Source organism: Misgurnus anguillicaudatus, chromosome 14, assembly GCF_027580225.2.
Source record: "Misgurnus anguillicaudatus chromosome 14, ASM2758022v2, whole genome shotgun sequence".
Lineage (NCBI taxonomy): Eukaryota > Metazoa > Chordata > Actinopteri > Cypriniformes > Cobitidae > Misgurnus > Misgurnus anguillicaudatus.
In genome coordinates this window covers 20,156,007-20,175,465 of record NC_073350.2, presented here as the reverse complement: position 1 = coordinate 20,175,465, position 19,459 = coordinate 20,156,007, and the positions used below count along the sequence as shown (strand labels likewise).

The 19,459-nt window shown below is 40.9% G+C and overlaps 1 protein-coding gene and 1 long non-coding RNA gene across 15 annotated transcripts in view; both read right to left on the bottom strand.

The window, feature by feature from the left end:
- ppfia4 (PTPRF interacting protein alpha 4) overlaps positions 1 to 19,459 on the bottom strand; it is a 191,498-nt gene that overhangs the window by 77,611 nt on the left and 94,428 nt on the right. The window lies entirely within an intron of this gene.
- LOC129414367 (uncharacterized) lies at positions 16,613 to 18,265 on the bottom strand. The gene is made up of 2 exons (XR_012373352.1): positions 17,368 to 18,265; positions 16,613 to 17,289 (listed from the first exon to the last, which is right to left on the bottom strand). It is a non-coding gene; the product is annotated as an uncharacterized lncRNA (long non-coding RNA).

The following is a 19,459-nucleotide window of genomic DNA, read 5'->3' as shown; positions in this document are numbered from 1 at the left end:
TGAGTTTTCGGGTATGTTTAGGCCCTCAAAAATGCGATCCATTTCGGAGAAGAAGAAGAAGAAGAAGAAGAAGAAGAAGAAGAAAAATAATAATAATTAAAGCTGCAAGCAGCGATGGAAGGGCCCTCGCACGGATGTGCACCGCCACCCTATGGCATTAGTTAAGCAGTGAACCAGGGGGATATGAATTAAAGTGGGTAAATATAGGTTGATATTCAAAGGACAAAAAATGTGCCACACCGCCTGTGTGCAGCAGGTGGCGCTATAACTGTACCTGATTATTGTTATATTGACGTGTTCAGGCCGGGACCCTTATCAAACGTGTGAAGTCTGGAGCAGATCGGATAATGTATGCCTGAATTACAATAGCTTCCTGTTTCATGTCAAAACATCACACTTTGCCAGGCCGCCACGGACACGCCCTTCAACGAAAAGTCAAGATCTTCGCAATTTATCACGGCAAAGGGCTTAACATCAGTCTGACCAAATATGATGATGATTTGATTAAATCTCTAAGAGCAGTAAATCACAGCGTAAAACATGGCATTTCCTGCTACCTCTAGGTGGCGCTATGACTGAAGCTGAATATTGGCATTAAAATGTGATAAGGTCAAGACCCTTATCAAACATGTGAAGTGTGGAGCAGATTGGACATTGTATGCCTGAGTTATAACAACTTCCTGTTTCATGGCGAAAATGTCGAACTTTGTCAGGCCGCCACGGACACACCCTCCCACGAAAAGTCAAGATCTCCGCAATTTAGCATCGCAAAGGCCTTTAGATGAGACTGACCAAATATGATAATGATCGGATTAAATCGCTAGGAGGAGTTCGTTAAACTACGACGCTTGGAAATGTCAAAAAATGACAGAAAAAATTTAAAATGGCCGACTTCCTGTGGGGTTTAGAGCTTCGCTCCAAGAGACTTTTTTGTAGGTCTTGGGGTGCTAGATGACCCTACCAAATTTCGTATCTGTACGTTTTTCGTAGTGGGGGGGGCTGTTCTTTTGAAATTTTGCAGGTGGCGCTATCGAGCCATTTCTACACGCCCACTTCTGACGCCTATACTACATGTAAATTTTCGCCACTTCTGATGAGTGTGCAAATTTTCATGAGTTTTCGGGTATGTTTAGGCCCTCAAAAATGCGATCCATTTCGGAGAAGAAGAAGAAGAAGAAGAAGAAGAAGAAGAAGAAAAATAATAATAATTAAAGCTGCAAGCAGCGATGGAAGGGCCCTCGCACGCATGTGCACTGCTACCCTATGGCATTAGTATAGCAGTGAACCAGGGGGATGTGAATTAAAGTGGGTAAATACAGGTGGATATTCAAAGGGAAACTGATGTGCCACACCGCCTGTGTGCAGCAGGTGGTGCTATGACTGAAGCTGAATATTGGCATTGAAATGTGTTCAGGCCAAGAACCTTATCAAACATGTGAAGTCTGGGGCAGATCGAACAATGTATGTCTGAATTACAACAGCTTCCTGTTTCATGGCGAAACATCACACTTTGCCAGGCCGCCACGGACACGCCCTTCAACGAAAAGTCAAGATATTCACAATTTATCACCGCAGAGGGCTTTACATCAATCTAACCAAATATGATGATGATGTGATTAAATCTCTAAGAGCAGTAAATCACAGCGTAAAACATGGTATTTCCTGCTACCTCTAGGTGGCGCTATGACTGAAGCTGAATATTGGCATTGAAATGTGTTCAGGCCAAGACCCTAATCAAACATGTGAAGCGTGGGGCAGATTGGACATTGTATACCTGAGTTAGAGCCACTTTCTGTTTCATGGCGAAAACGCCGAAATTTGGCAGCCCGCCACGGACACACCCTCCAACGAAAAGTCAAGATCTCTGCAATTTAGCATCGCAAAGGCCTTTAGATAAGACCGACCAAATATGACGATGATCGGATTAAATCTGTAGGAGGAGTTTGTTGCAGTATGAAGCCTGGAAATGACCAAATTTGCACAAAAATCAAGGCAAAAATTCAAAATGGCCGACTTCCTGTGGGGTTTAGAGCTTCGCTCCAAGAGACTTTTTTGTAGGTCTTGGGGTGATAGATGATCCTACCAAATTTCGTATCTGTACATTTTTCGTAGCGGGGGGGGGCTGTTCGCTTGAAATTTTGCAGGTGGCGCTATCGAGCCATTTCTACACGGCCACTTCTGGCGCCTATGCCACATGTAAATTTTCGCCACTTCTGACATGTGTGCAACGTTTTATGACTTTTTGGGCTTGTTTAGCCTGTCAAAAATGCGATTCATTTACCGATACTTTGCGAGGCCGCCACGGACACGCCCTTTAATGAAAAGTCAAGGTCGTTGCTTTTTATCATCACACAAGGTCTTGAGATTACACTGGTGAAATATGATGTTGATATGGTTAAATATCTAAGAGCAGTAAATCACAGCGTAAAACATGGTATTTCCTGCTGCCTCTAGGTGGCGCTATGAGTGTTACTGAATTATGCCATGTTGATGTATTCAGGCCTGGACCCTTATCAAACGTGTGAAGTCAGGGGCAGATCGGACATTGTATGCCTGAGTTATAACAACTTCCTGTTTCATGGCGAAACATCACACTTTGCCAGGCCGCCACGGACACGCCCTTCAACGAAAAGTCAAGATTTTCGCAATTTATCAAGGAAAAGGGCTTAATATCAGTCAGACCAAATATGATGATGATTTGATTAAATCTCTAAGAGCAGTAAATCAGAGCATAAAACATGGTATTTCCTCCTACCTCTAGGTGGCGCTATGAGTGAAGTTGAATATTGCCATTGAAATGTGTTCAGGCCAAGACCCTTATCAAACGTATGAAGCGTGGGGCAGATTGGACATTGTATGCCTGAGTTAGAGCCACTTCCTGTTTCATGGCGAAAATGCCGAAATTTGTCAGGCCGCCACGGACACACCCTCTGACGAAAAGTCAAGATCTCCGCAATTTAACATCGCAAAGGCCTTTAGATGAGATTGACCAAATATGACGATGATCGGATTAAATCTGTAGGAGGAGTTCGTTAAAGTATGAAGGCTGGAAATTACCAAATTTGCACAAAAATCAAGGCAAAAATTCAAAATGGCGGACTTCCTGTTGGGTTAAGAGCTTCGCTCCAAGAGACTTTTTTGTAGGTCTTGGGGTGATAGATGATCCTACCAAATTTCGTATCTGTACGTTTTTCGTAGTGGGGGGGCTGTTCTCTTGAAATTTTGCAGGTGGCGCTATCGAACCATTTCTACACGCCCACTTCTGGCGCCTATGCCACATGTAAATTTTCGCCACTCCTGACGTGTGTGCAAAATTTCATGAGTTTTCGAGCATGTTTCGCCCCTTAAAAATGCGATTCACTTTGGAGAAGAAGAAGAATAAATAATAATTAAAGCTGCAAGCAGCGATGGAAGGGCCCTCGCACGCATGTGCACCGCTACCCTATGGCATTAGTAAAGCAGTGAACCAGGGGGATATGAATTAAAGTGGGTAAATACAGGTGGATATTCAAAGGGAAACTGATGTGCCACACCGCCTGTGTGCAGCAGGTGGTGCTATGACTGAAGCTGAATATTGGCATTGAAATGTGTTCAGGCCAAGAACCTTATCAAACATGTGAAGTCTGGGGCAGATCGAACAATGTATGTCTGAATTACAACAGCTTCCTGTTTCATGGCGAAACATCACACTTTGCCAGGCCGCCACGGACACGCCCTTCAACGAAAAGTCAAGATATTCACAATTTATCACCGCAGAGGGCTTTACATCAATCTAACCAAATATGATGATGATTTGATTAAATCTCTAAGAGCAGTAAATCATAGCGTAAAACATGGTATTTCGTGCTACCTCTAGGTGGCGCTATGACTGAAGCTGAATATTGGCATTGAAATGTGTTCAGGCCAAGACCCTAATCAAACATGTGAAGCGTGCGGCAGATTGGACATTGTATACCTGAGTTAGAGACACTTCCTGTTTCATGGCGAAAACGCAGAAATTTGGCAGCCCGCCACGGACACACCCTCCAACGAAAAGTCAAGATCTCTGCAATTTAGCATCGCAAAGGCCTTTAGATAAGACCGACCAAATATGACGATGATCGGATTAAATCTGTAGGAGGAGTTTGTTGCAGTATGAAGCCTGGAAATTACCAAATTTGCACAAAAATCAAGGCAAAAATTCAAAATGGCCGACTTCCTGTGGGGTTTAGAGCTTCGCTCCAAGAGACCTTTTTGTAGGTCTTGGGGTGATAGATGATCCTATTAAATTTCGTATCTGTACATTTTTCGTAGCGGGGGGGCTGTTCGCTTGAAATTTTGCAGGTGGCGCTATCGAGCCATTTCTACACGCCCACTTCTGGCGCCTATGCCACATGTAAATTTTCGCCACTTCTGACATGTGTGCAACATTTTATGATTTTTTGGGCTTGTTTAGCCTGTCAAAAATGCGATTCATTTCGGAAAATAATAATAATAATAATAATAATAATAATAATAATAAACGAAGCAAAAACAATAGGGTCCTCACACTGGTGTGCTCGGGCCCTAATTAAAGCTGCAAGCAGCGATGGAAGGGCCCTCGCACGCATGTGCACCGCCACCCTATGGCATTAGTAAAGCAGTAAACCAGGGGGATATGAATTAAAGTGGGTAAATATCTAAGAGCAGTAAATCACAGCGTAAAACATGGTATTTCCTGCTGCCTCTAGGTGGCGCTATGAGTGTTACTGAATTATGCCATGTTGATGTGTTCAGGCCTGGACCCTTATCAAACGTGTGAAGTCAGGGGCAGATCGGACATTGTATGCCTGAGTTATAACAACTTCCTGTTTCATGGCGAAACATCACACTTTGCCAGGCCGCCACGGACACGCCCTTCAACGAAAAGTCAAGATCTTCGCAATTTATCAAGGAAAAGGGCTTAACATCAGTCAGACCAAATATGATGATGATTTGTTTAAATCTCTAAGAGCAGTAAATCAGAGCATAAAACATGGTATTTCCTCCTACCTCTAGGTGGCGCTATGAGTGAAGTTGAATATTGGCATTGAAATGTGTTCAGGCCAAGACCCTTATCAAACGTATGAAGCGTGGGGCAGATTGGACATTGTATGCCTGAGTTAGAGCCACTTCCTGTTTCATGGCGAAAACGCCGAAATTTGTCAGGCCGCCACGGACACACCCTCTGACGAAAAGTCAAGATCTCCGCAATTTAACATCGCAAAGGCCTTAAGATGAGATTGACCAAATATGACGATGATCGGATTAAATCTGTAGGAGGAGTTCGTTAAAGTATGAAGGCTGGAAATGACCAAATTTGCACAAAAATCAAGGCAAAAATTCAAAATGGCGGACTTCCTGTTGGGTTTAGAGCTTCGCTCCAAGAGACTTTTTTGTAGGTCTTGGGGTGATAGATGATCCTACCAAATTTCATATCTGTACGTTTTTTGTAGTGGGGGGGCTGTTCTCTTGAAATTTTGCAGGTGGCGCTATCGAGCCATTTCTACACGCCCACTTCTGGCGCCTATGCCACATGTAAATTTTCGCCACTCCTGACATGTGTGCAAAATTTCATGAGTTTTCGAGCATGTTTCGCCCCTCAAAAATGCGATTCACTTTGGAGAAGAAGAAGAATAAATAATAATAATAATAATAATAAACGGAGCAAAAACAATAGGGTCCTCACACTTGTGTGCTCGGGCCCTAATTAAAGCTGCAAGCAGCGATGGAAGGGCCCTCGCACGCATGTGCACCGCTACCCTATGGCATTAGTAAAGCAGTGAACCAGGGGGATATGAATTAAAGTGGGTAAATACAGGTGGATATTCAAAGGGAAACTGATGTGCCACACCGCCTGTGTGCAGCAAGTGGTGCTATGACTGAAGCTGAATATTGGCATTGAAATGTGTTCAGGCCAAGAACCTTATCAAACATGTGAAGTCTGGGGCAGATCGAACAATGTATGTCTGAATTACAACAGCTTCCTGTTTCATGGCGAAACATCACACTTTGCCAGGCCGCCACGGACACGCCCTTCTACGAAAAGTCAAGATATTTACAATTTATCACCGCAGAGGGCTTTACATCAATCTAACCAAATATGATGATGATTTGATTAAATCTCTAAGAGCAGTAAATCATAGCGTAAAACATGGTATTTCGTGCTACCTCTAGGTGGCGCTATGACTGAAGCTGAATATTGGCATTGAAATGTGTTCAGGCCAAGACCCTAATCAAACATGTGAAGCGTGCGGCAGATTGGACATTGTATACCTGAGTTAGAGACACTTCCTGTTTCATGGCGAAAACGCAGAAATTTGGCAGCCCGCCACGGACACACCCTCCAACGAAAAGTCAAGATCTCTGCAATTTAGCATCGCAAAGGCCTTTAGATAAGACCGACCAAATATGACGATGATCGGATTAAATCTGTAGGAGGAGTTTGTTGCAGTATGAAGCCTGGAAATTACCAAATTTGCACAAAAATCAAGGCAAAAATTCAAAATGGCCGACTTCCTGTGGGGTTTAGAGCTTCGCTCCAAGAGACCTTTTTGTAGGTCTTGGGGTGATAGATGATCCTATTAAATTTCGTATCTGTACATTTTTCGTAGCGGGGGGGCTGTTCGCTTGAAATTTTGCAGGTGGCGCTATCGAGCCATTTCTAAACGCCCACTTCTGGCGCCTATGCCACATGTAAATTTTCGCCACTTCTGACATGTGTGCAACATTTTATGATTTTTTGGGCTTGTTTAGCCTGTCAAAAATGCGATTCATTTACCGATACTATGCGAGGCCGCCACGGACACGCCCTTTAATGAAAAGTCAAGATCGTTGCTTTTTATCATCACACAAGGTCTTGAGATTACACTGGTGAAATATGATGTTGATATGGTTAAATATCTAAGAGCAGTAAATCACAGCGTAAATCATGGTATTTCCTGCTGCCTCTAGGTGGCGCTATGAGTGTTACTGAATTATGCCATGTTGATGTGTTCAGGCCTGGACCCTTATCAAACGTGTGAAGTCAGGGGCAGACCGGACATTGTATGCCTGAGTTATAACAACTTCCTGTTTCATGGCGAAACATCACACTTTGCAAGGCCGCCACGGACACGCCCTTCAACGAAAAGTCAAGATCTTCGCAATTTATCAAGGAAAAGGGCTTAACATCAGTCAGACCAAATATGATGATGATTTGATTAAATCTCTAAGAGCAGTAAATCAGAGCATAAAACATGGTATTTCCTCCTACCTCTAGGTGGCGCTATGAGTGACGTTGAATATTGGCATTGAAATGTGTTCAGGCCAAGACCCTTATCAAACGTATGAAGCGTGGGGCAGATTGGACATTGTATGCCTGAGTTAGAGCCACTTCCTGTTTCATGGCGAAAATGCCAAAATTTGTCAGGCCGCCACGGACACACCCTCTGACGAAAAGTCAAGATCTCCGCAATTTAACATCGCAAAGGCCTTAAGATGAGATTGACCAAATATTATGATGATTGGATTAAATCTGTAGGAGGAGTTTGTTAAAGTATGAAGGCTGGAAATGTCCAAATTTGCACAAAAATCAAGGCAAAAATTCAAAATGGCGGACTTCCTGTGGGGTTCAGAGCTTCGCTCCAAGAGACTTTTTTGTAGGTCTTGGGGTGATAGATGATCCTACCAAATTTCGTATCTGTACGTTTTTCGTAGTGGGGGGGCTGTTCTCTTGAAATTTTGCAGGTGGCGCTATCGAGCCATTTCTACACGCCCACTTCTGGCGCCTATGCCACATGTAAATTTTCGCCACTCCTGACATGTGTGCAAAATTTCATGAGTTTTTGAGCATGTTTCGCCCCTCAAAAATGCGATTCACTTTGGAGAAGAAGAAGAATAAATAATAATAATAATAAACGGAGCAAAAACAATAGGGTCCTCACACTTGTGTGCTCGGGCCCTAATTAAAGCTGCAAGCAGCGATGGAAGGGCCCTCGCACGCATGTGCACCGCTACCCTATGGCATTAGTAAAGCAGTGAACCAGGGGGATATGAATTAAAGTGGGTAAATATAGGTAGATATTCAAAGGAAAATGTGCAGCAGGTGGCGCTATGACTGTACATGATTATTATTATATTGACGTGTTCAGGCCGGGACCCTTAACACACGTGTGAAGTCTCGAGCAGATCGAACAATGTATGTCTGAATTACAACAGCTTTCTGTTTCATGGCGAAACATCACACTTTGCCAGGCCGCCACGGACACGCCCTTCAACGAAAAGTCAAGATCTTCTGAATATATCATATTAAAGTCCTTAAGATCAGTATTACCAAAAATGATGATGATTTGATTAAATATCTAAGAGCAGTAAATCACAGCGTAAAACATGTAATTTCCTGCAACCTCTAGGTGGCGCTATGATTAAAGCTGAATATTGGCATTGAAATGTGTTCAGGCCAAGACCCTTATCAAACGTATGAAGTGTGGGGCAGATTGGACATTGTATGCCTGAGTTAGAGCCACTTCCTGTTTCATGGCGAAAATGCCGAAATTTGTCAGGCTGCCACGGACACACCCTCAAACGAAAAGTCAAGATCTCCGCAATTTAACATCGCAAAGGCCTTTAGATGACATTGACCAAATATTACGATGATTGGATTAAATCTGTAGGAGGAGTTCGTTAAAGTATGAAGCCTGGAAATGACCAAATTTGCACAGAAATCACAGCGAAAATTCAAAATGGCTGACTTCCTGTTGGGTTTAGAGCTTAGCTTCAAGAGACTTTTTTGTAAGTCTTGGGGTGATAGATGATCCTACCAAATTTCATATTTGTATGTTTTTCGTAGTGGGGGGGCTGTTCTTTTGAAATTTTGCAGGTGGCGCTATCGAGCCATTTCTACACGCCCACTTCTGGCGCCTATGCCACATGTAAATTTTCGCCACTTCTGACGTGTGTGCAACGTTTTATGACTTTTTGGGCTTGTTTAGCCTGTCAAAAATGTGATTCATTTAGCGATACTTGGCGAGGCCACCATGGACACGCCCTTTAATGAAAAGTCAAGGTCGTTGTTTTTTATCATCACACAAGGTCTTGAGATTACACTGGTGAAATATGATGTTGATATGGTTAAATATCTAAGAGCAGTAAATCACAGCGTAAAACATGGTATTTCCTGCTGCCTCTAGGTGGCGCTATGAGTGTTACTGAATTATGCCATGTTGATGTGTTCAGGCCTGGACCCTTATCAAACGTGTGAAGTAAGGGGCAGATCGGACATTGTATGCCTGAGTTATAACAACTTCCTGTTTCATGGCGAAACATCACACTTTGTCAGGCCGCCACGGACACACCCTCTGACGAAAAGTCAAGATCTCCGCAATTTAACATCGCAAAGGCCTTTAGATGAGATTGACCAAATATGACGATGATCGGATTAAATCTGTAGGAGGAGTTCGTTAAAGTATGAAGGCTGGAAATGACCAAATTTGCACAAAAATCAAGGCAAAAATTCAAAATGGCCGACTCCCTGTTGGGTTTAGAGCTTCGCTCCAAGAGACTTTTTTGTAGGTCTTGGGGTGATAGATGATCCTACCAAATTTCGTATCTGTACGTTTTTCGTAGTGGGGGGGCTGTTCTCTTGAAATTTTGCAGGTGGCGCTATCGAGCCATTTCTACACGCCCACTTCTGGCGCCTATGCCACATGTAAATTTTCGCCACTCCTGACATGTGTGCAAAATTTCATGAGTTTTCGAGCATGTTTCGCCCCTCAAAAATGCGATTCACTTTGGAGAAGAAGAAGAATAAATAATAATTAAAACTGCAAGCAGTGATGGAAGGGCCCTCGCACTCATGTGCACCGCCACTCTATGGCCTTAGTAAAGCAATAAACCAGGGGGATTGAAATTTCCGTGGATAAATATAGGTGGATATTCAAAGGAACTTTGAAGTGCCACTACTCCTTTATGCAGCAGGTGGCGCTATGATTGTAATTGATTGTTGTAACATTGATGTGTTGAGGCCAGGACCCTTGTCAAACGTATGATGTCTGTGACAGGTCGGACATTGCATGTCTGAGTTACAACAGCTTTCTCATGGCGAAAAATCAAACTTTGACAGGCCACAACGGACACGCCCCTTTAACGAAATGTCAAGATCTTCACAATTTATCATTGTGAAGTTCCTAAGTTCAGACTGACCAAATATGATGATGATCTGAATACATTTCAATGAGCAGTAAATCACAGTGTAAAACATGTCATTTCCTGCTTCCAGCAGGTGGCGCTATAACTTTTACTGAATATTGCCATATTGATGTGTTCAGGACAGGACAATTATCAAACTTGTGAAGCGTGGGTCAGATTGGACATTTTAAACCTGAGTTAGAACAACTTCCTGTTTCATTGAGAAACACAGAAATTTGGCAAGCCGCCACATACACACCCTCCATTGAAATGTCAAGATCCCCGCAATTTAGCATTGCAAAGCCCTTTAGATGACACTCAACAAATATGATGATTATCTGATTAAATTTATAGGAGGAGTTTGTTAAAATCCGAAGGCCAGAAATGGCAAAATTTGCACTCAAATTACAGAGAAAATTCAAAATGGCTGACTTCCTGTGGGGTTTAGAGCTTTGCTCCAAGATACTATTTTGTAGGTCTTGGGGTGATACATGATCCTACCGCATTTCGTATCTGTGCGATTAACGTAGCGGGGGGGCTGCTCTATTGAATTTTTGTAGGTGGCGCTACAGAGCCATTTTAACACCCCAAGTTCTGAAGCCTATATCACATGAAAATATTCGCCACTTTTGACACGTGTGCAACGTTTCATGACTTTTTGAGCTCGTTTAGGCTGTCAAAAATGGGATTCATTTAGCGATATTTTGCGAGGCCGCAACGGACACGCCCTTTAACGAAAAGTCAAGGTCGTTGCTATTTATCATTACACAAGGTCTTGAGATTAGACTGATGAAATATGATGTTGATATGGTTAAATCTCTAAGAGCAGTAAGTCACAGCATAAAAGGTGGTATTTCCTGCTGCCTCTAGGTGGCGCTATTACTGATACTGAATTATGCCATATTGATGTGTTCAGGCCGGGACCCTTATGAAACGTGTGAAGTTGGGGGCAGATCGGACTATGTATGTCTGAATTACAACAGCTTCCTGTTTCATGGTGAAACATCACACTTTGCCAGGCCGCCACGGACACGCCCTTGAACAAAAAGTCAAGATCTTCGCAATTTATCATTGCAAAGGGCTTAAGATCAGTCTGACCAAATATGATGATGATTGGATTAAATCTCTACGAGCAGTAAATCACCGCGTAAAACATGGCATTTCCTGCTAGCTCTAGGTGGCGCTATGAGTGAAGTTGAATATTGGCATTGAAATGTGTTCAGGTCAAGACCCTTATCAAACATGTGAAGCGTGGGGCAGATTGGACATTGTATGCCTGAGTTAGAACAACTTCCTGTTTCATGGCGAAAATGCTGAAATTTGTCAGGCCGCCACGGACACACCCTCCAACGAAAAGTCAAAAGCTCCGCAATTTAGCATCGCAAAGGCCTTTAGATGATACTGACCAAATATGATGATGATCGGATTACATATCTGGGAGGAGTTCGTTAAAGTATGACGCTTGGAAATGTCAAAAAATGACAGAGAAAATTCAAAATGGCTGACTTCCTGTGGGGTTTAGAGCTTAGTTTCAAGAGACTTTTTTGTAGGTCTTGGGGTGATAGATGATCCTACCAAATTTCGTATCTGTACGTTTTTCGTAGTGGGGGGGGGGCTGTTCTTTTGAAATTTTGCAGGTGGCGCTATCGAGCCATTTCTACATGCCCACTTCTGACGCCTATACCACATGTAAATTTTCACCACTTCTGACGCGTGTGCAAAATTTCATGAGTTTTTGAGCATGGTTAGGCCTTCAAAAATGCGATTCATTTCGGAAAATAATAATAATAATAATAAACGAAGCAAAAACAATAGGGCTTTGCACCCACGGTGCAGGCCATTCTGGCCTGCTCCTCGGTGCTCGGGCCCTAATTAAAGCTGCAAGCAGCGATGGAAGGGCCCTCGCACGCATATGCACCGCTACCCTATGGCATTAGTAAAGCAGTGAACCAGGGGCATACGAATTAAAGTGGGTAAATATAGGTGGATATTCAAAGGAAAATTGATGTGCCACACCGCCTGAGTGCAGCAGGTGGCGCTATGACTGTACCTGATTATTATTATATTGACGTGTTCAGGACGGGACCCTTAACAAACGTGTGAAGTCTGGGGCAGGTCGAACAATGTATGTCTGAATTACAACAGCTTCCTGTTTCATGGTGAAACACCACACTTTGCCAGGCCACCACGGACACGCCCTTAAACGAAAAGTCAAGATCTTCACAATTTATCACCACAAAGGGCTTAACATCAATCTGACCAAATATGATGATGATTTGATTAAATCTCTAAGAGCAGCAAATCATAGCGTAAAACATGGTATTTCCTGCTACCTCTAGGTGGCGCTATGACTGATGTTGAATATTGGCATTGAAATGTGTTCAGGCAAAGACTCTTATCAAACGTGTGAAGTGTGGGGCAGATTGGACATTGTATGCCTTAGTTATAACAACTTCCTGTTTCATGGCGAAAACGCTGAACTTTGTCAGGCCGCCACGGACACACCCTCCAACGAAAAGTCAAAAGCTCCGCAATTTAACATCGCAAAGGCCTTTAGATGATACTGACCAAATATGATGATGATCGGATTAAATCTCTGGGAGGAGTTCGTTAAAGTACGAAGGCTGGAAATGACAAAATTTGCACAGAAATCACAGCGAAAAATAAAAATGGCTGACTTCCTGTGGGGTTTAGAGCTTCGCTCCAAGAGACTTTTTTGTAGGTCTTGGGGGGATAGATGACCCTACCAAATCTCATATCTGTAGGTTTTTCATAGCGGCGGGGCTGTTCTCTTGAAATTTTGCAGGTGGCGCTATTGAGCCATTTCTACACATCCACTTCTGGCGCCTATGCCACATGTAAATTTTCGCCACTTCTGACGTGTGTGCAACGTTTTATGACTTTTTGAGCTTGTTTAGCCTGTCAAAATGCGATTCATTTAGCGATACTTTGCGAGGCCGCCACGGACACGCCCTTTGATGAAGAGTCAAGGTCGTTGGTTTTTATCATCACACAAGGTCTTGAGATTACACTGGTGAAATATGATGTTGATATGTTTAAATATCTAAGAGCAGTAAGTCACAGCTTAAAACATGGTATTTCCTGCTGCCTCTAGGTGGCGCTATGACTATTACGGAATTATGCCATGTTTATGTGTTCAGGCCAGGACCCTTATCAAACGTGTGAAGTCGGGGGCAGATCGGACAATGTATGCCGGAATTACAACAACTTCATGTTTCATAGCGAAACATCACACTTTGCCAGGCCGCCACGGACACGCCCTCCAACAAAAAGTCAAGATCTTCACAATTTATCATCGCAAAGGCCTTAAGATCATACTGACCAGATATGATGATGATTTGATTAAATCTCTAAGAGCAGTAAATCACGGCGTAAAACATGGCATTTCCTGCTACCTCTAGGTGGCGCTATGACTGAAGCTGAATTTTGGCATGGAAATGTGTTCAGGCAAAGACTCTTATCAAACGTGTGAAGTGTGGGGAAGATTGAACATTGTATGCCTTAGTTATAAAAACTTCCTGTTTCATGGCGAAAACACTGAACTTTGTCAGGCCCCCACGGACACGCCCTCCAACGAAAAGTCAAAAGCTCCGCAATTTAACATCGCAAAGGCCTTTAGATGATACTGACCAAATATGATGATGATCAGATTAAATCTCTAGGAGGAGTTCGTTAAAGTACGAAGCCTGGAAATGCCAAAATTTGCACAGAAATCACAGCGAAAATTCAAAATGGCCAACTTCCTGTGGGTTTTAGAGCCTGGTTCCAAGGGACTTTTTTGTAGGTCTTGGGGTGATAGACGATCCTACCAAATTTCGTATCTGTACGTTTTTCGTAGCGGGAGGGTTGTTCTTTTGAAATTTTGCAGGTGGCGCTATCGAGCCATTTCTACACGCCCACTTCTGACGCCTATACCACATGTAAATTTTCGTCAATTCTGACGCGTGTGCAAAGTTTCATGAGTTTTCGAGCATGTTTAGGCCCTCAAAAATGCGATTCATTTCGAAGAAGAAAAAGCAGAAGAATCTGAGCAAAAACAATAGGGCTTTGCACCTACAGTGCAGGCCATTCTGGCCTGCTCCTCCGTGCTCGGGCCCTAATTAAAACTGCAAGCAGTGATGGAAGGGCCCTCGCACGCATGTGCACCGCCACTCTATGGCATTAGTAAAGCAGTGAACCAGGGGGATATGAATTAAATTGGGTAAATATAGGTGGATATTCAAAGTAAAATTAATGTGGCACACCGGCTGTGGGCAGCAGGTGGTGCTATGACTATACCTGATTATTGTTATATTGACGTGTTCAGGCCGGGACCCTTATCAAACGTGTGAAGTTGGGGGCAGATCGGACAATGTATGCCTGAATTACAACAGCTTCCTGTTTCATGGCAAAACATCACACTTTGCCAGGCTGCCATGGACACGCCCTTCAACGAAAAGTCAAGATTTTCGCAATCAGGGGGATATGAATGTGAGTAGGCAAATATGGATTGATATGAAAGGAATTTTGATGTGCCACATCTACTGTTGGTGCAATGACTTTAATTACATATGGCCTTGTTGAAGTGTTCTGTCCAGGACACTTATCAAACAAGTGACGTTTGGGGCAGGTCGGAAATTTTATGAGATACAACAGCTTCTTGTTTTAATTATAAAAATTAAATATTCCCAGGCTCCTAAGGACCAGCCCTTCAAACAAAGTCAAAATCTTCTCAAATTGTCATCAAAAATACCTTAAGGTCAGTATGACCAAAAATGATGATGAACTGATTAAATCTCTTTGAGCAGTAAATCACAGGAAAACATTCATTTCCTACTGCCAGCAGATGGTTCTATAGGTATATCTTAATATAGCCATGTTCATGGGTTTTGCCATTACTATGTATTAGCTGATTTGTAGAGATGGCAGGTTTGGGTTGACTATTTGGAAGCATTTGGAGAATTCTTAGTGGGCCGGCCAAGAGGGCTGTTGTGTTGTCCTGTCACTGGGAAATATGGATGCTCTCCCTAGTTGGTTGCTTGCATGACAGCAGTTACATTTATTTTATTAATATTTTAACCCACATTGTTTTTTTATATAAAAAATATGTTTAGACATTGTATGCTGATAATATTTTATTTTATGAAATACATAAATTAATGACATTAATACATGCAGGGCCGTAAACAGAATTTATCAACCTCGAGGTCCATGTAGGCTATTTTTCAAGGACATGTTTCTCATTTCATCACGAAATGTAATATTTGTCATCTCTGTTGAGTTGAGTGCTAAAGATACTGTTATAATTTGAAATGCAAATGTTATCAATTGCTATGTTGCTTTCGTTCCCGGTTTGTCAATTTGCAATGTATGTTAATATTCTCTTAATATTTGTTTAACAATGTGCTGCGCTGCCATACGTTAAAATAAACACTTGGATATCTGGGAAAGTGAACTGAAGGCAATAAAAGTATGCATTAAATTTCTGTCCGATATCAGTATATGTCACGCCAGAGTCCAGACACCCATCTGGCTCAGCTATTGCAGTAATGTTTCATAGAGAAGAAGAAGAAGAAGAAGAAGAAGAAGAAGAAGAATAGAAACTAATAATTAAAATTGAAAAAGGCATTGCTCAATAGTGTGCCCATATGGAAAAGATCTTTGTACATGACACAAATTATTAAAACAATTATCGTTGAACAATACTAAATCCACACTACTCTTCATGTAAGATCGCCTTAAGGCTCCTTTAAGTGGTTGAAAAGCGCAACAGTTGGTTTCAGACACACTTCTGCAGGAAAGGGAATGGACGGTCAGGGCTGTTTGCTACTACTATTCTGCAGCATGCATTTATTTTTTATTCTTCCATATTGCACTTTACTTGTGCTCAGCTAAGCTACAAATGCGCCTTATTGAAAAAAAAATTAACGGACTATGTTATTTACCTTACAAACATAATTTTTTAGCTATTTATATATTTTTCTTCATTTAACAACTTAAATATTTGTGAAAGAATATCTCATGTCGACTTGCCATATATAGTATACACTAATAAAGCTAAGTAGGTCTAGAATTTACTAAATTTTTAATTTGCAATGTTTTCTACTTTACTACATAGTAAAGTAAATTTAACTGTAAAACATATGTGATATCTACTTAAAATATTTAGAATAATATTGTTACCAACATTTTTAACTACTTTTTAAGGCTTCAAGATCATGTAAAAGTAACTATTTTCTTTACATATTTATTATTATATAATACATTATGATTAGCAAGTAAGACCAGTTTTAGTAGTGGCATAAGCACAGTTATTGCTCACTTGATGAATTTACACACATCATGAGTTTCATTGTTTCACATAATCTAAACACAAGAACCGCTCTTCTGAACAAAGGTAACTAAAATGTCATTAAAATCCGAAACTCTTTTAAATCTAATATAAATGAACATTACACACTAACAAGTCTTTATTTTAGTCAAATGAACATTACACACTAACAAGTCTTTATTTTAGTCAAATGAACATTACACACTAACAAGTCTTTAGTCAAAAACACATAAAATTTTGGACAAACAATCATTTTCACGATGTTTTGAAGTGGCAAAAATGCCAAAGGAAACGTTGAAAGTATGTAAAAAGTTTAACTTTTCCTTGTTGATTCAAGTGAAGTCCATCTTGTTTGTAGAGGCTGCATATAATTTTTCCATTTTTGAGAAAAAGTTTAGTGGTATTGAGGAACACAACGTTGTTCGTTTGTGAAGCCCAATGTTTCATCATGTTGTTGGATTGTCTGATTGTAGATTTTGTAGTGCAGTCGTCTGTCATCCGCGGTAATATTGCGCTGATGGCAAAATATATAAGTTGGTGGTTAACATCCGAGATTGTTTTAATAAGTGTTTGCATACGTTCAAGGATAACATTTGCCGTTGCTCCTGATGCGATGTCGTTCGTCCCTATGTGGATTAGTACAAGCGTGTTTTTGCGCAGAATGTGAAAGTGTCTTATGTGCTGCCGGGCGGATCGAACAAGAGTTGTGCCTGGGTGTATCCAGCAATAAGCGGGTTGTAGATAGTTGTTTATATATCGGCACATAGAATCCGTGAGAATGCAGACTTGAAGATCTGCAAAACGAAAAACATTGTTTATTTGTTGGACTTTTAAACTGTATTTATGTTGGTAGGTTTTAAGATTATAATTACCTTGAGGTATTAAGAATTCTTTCTTGTTGATTGTAGTTGAGAAAGACGTGCAGCCGTTATCTAAAGAGACATAAAGTAAGATGGATTTTGAATGTAACTATTTGTAGTATTTAAAATTAATACATTTAGTTTTAGCTTACCTTTTAGTGCCATCGTTTCAGTCGCTATGATATAATGAGTAAAGTTTTGAAAGCGTTTGCGGTTATGTTGAAATTGTGTGTTTTTAAAGGCGGAGATGTTTTTAGAGTATGCAGCTTAATGGCTGAAATCAGAAAGAGGCGGAGCCTTTTTGAGTAGTTGGAAATTGGTATTAGCCTATAGCCTACTTGTATACCTAGTTTTATTTAACTGTAGCCGGGTGGATGTTACCCTATTAGTAGTGATGCGTAAATCATGTTGAGGAAAAGGTCAAATTAGCTAATAAAGTTTGAATTAAGTTGCAGTTGTTATGTTGCATGGTGAGTAGCATGACCGTTTGTGCCAATTGTCGGAATATTCCTGAAAATGCATATAAATAGCACGAAGTGTAAAACTCGTGCAATACATACGCCAAATTCCACTTTGGCGTGCATATGATACGCAAGTCCTTCCCATTCACTTAAACGGGGCATCTTTTTTGTCGTTTTATTTATTGGTTTCTCTTTTTTTTTGCTATTTTTTTTTACCATTTTCGCTTGGGTTTAGGGTTAGAACAACTTTTTGTTATTTAAAAATGACATCCTAACCCAAACCCCAACTCTAACCCCAACTCCAAGCGACCATGGCTTAAATATGGACAAAAACATAGAGAAACCTGTATATTAAATAACCTTATTAAGCAAATCTGAAATCTAACCCTAAACCCAAGCGAAAATGGTTTAAAAAACAGAAAAAATTGAGAAACCAACAAACAAAACGACAAAAAAGATGCCCCGTTTAAGTAAATGGGAAGGACCTACGCATCACACGCACGCCAAAGTGGAATCTGCCGCACTGCACGAGTTTTACACTTCGTCCTATTTATACGCAACCTCAGGAGATTGGGTAGGAATATTGCATTGGGTGTGCGAAAATCGTATAAAAAATAGTAATGAGAAATTAATTCACGTTTTAATTTGTACATTTAAGTATAGCTATACATTTGATACCTATATGTATCTTTAAAATAATAATAATAACTCTTTAGGTGAGTTAGTTGTAAAGGTTTAAGGTAGCATGTTTAAATGCATTTAAACTAAAGAAAAGTCTTAGATGTATGTGTTTTTCTTTTTAACCAAGACGTTTCCTTTAAAATGTCCCTGTCTGGGTCTTTAAGATGGAAAGTTAATCCTTTCAAAGGGTTTTAAGTGCGCCTTATTGTTCACAAACAGGAGACGGGTAATCAACCGAATCAAAGTAGACTGAGTTTCGCAATTCCTTGTCTATCACTTTGACCGATTTGCGTACTGGAGACATAAAGTTAGGGTAAAGGTGTATGTGGTTTTCCTTCTAGACTCTTTTAACCAAGACGTTTCCTTTAAAATTTCCTGTCTGTGGCTCTTACACGTTTTTCTTCTAAGACGGAAAGGTAATCCTTTAAATCAAAGGGTTTTAAGTGCGTCTTATTGTTCACAAACAGGAGACCGGTAATCACCCGAATCAAGGTAGACTGAGTTTCACAAGTCCTTGTCTATTACTTTGACCGATTTGGGTACTGGAGACATAAAGTTAGGGTAAAGGTTTAAGGTAAATAAAATTTTTTAAATTAATGTTGCGTAGGGGTGTGGTTAGGTTTGGGTTATATACATCATTTTATTTGTTTCTACGTGTGTAGCTTCCGTTTTTTACAGGGTTGACAGTAAAAAGACATTTTGAAACTTTATCAATATGCAAATGCAGTGCTGCACGATTGTCTATAGTAGCCTACAGTTCCCTATATATTTTTTAAATGTTAAGAAAATTTTTTAATTAATAAAGTTTGAATTTATTTGCCAGTTGTTACATGCTGTGTAGCAGACAGTTTGTGTTAAAAGTACGTATTATTAATGTAGCTAATAGTAAGAGGACGGTTTGTTATTTAACTGTAACAGTTTTTATGCTGATATACCATATTTGTAACTACATATGCTATATC